The sequence below is a fragment of the Eimeria tenella genome, genomic scaffold (assembly GCF_000499545.2).
Source record: "Eimeria tenella Houghton genomic scaffold, Eth_scaff3077, whole genome shotgun sequence".
NCBI classification, from domain to species: domain Eukaryota; phylum Apicomplexa; class Conoidasida; order Eucoccidiorida; family Eimeriidae; genus Eimeria; species Eimeria tenella.
In genome coordinates, this window is record NW_013542947.1 from 2,201 (window position 1) to 2,417 (window position 217).

Below are 217 nucleotides of genomic sequence, written 5' to 3' on the forward strand. Positions count from 1 at the left end.
TGCTGCTGCTGCTGCTGCAGGCCCCGGGCCCAGCCCCCTCGATGCTGCAGCACCAAACCTTAGCTTCCGATTGTCTCTTGCAAAAGGAAATGTTTCTGGTTTGCTGCCAGCACTTTTTGCTGCTTCTCTTCGCCGGCTGCTGCGCAGCAAACGGCTGCAGCGCAGCAGCCCCGTGGCCGAGCTCTACGAGTGGCTGCTGCAGTGCCGCAGCAGCAGC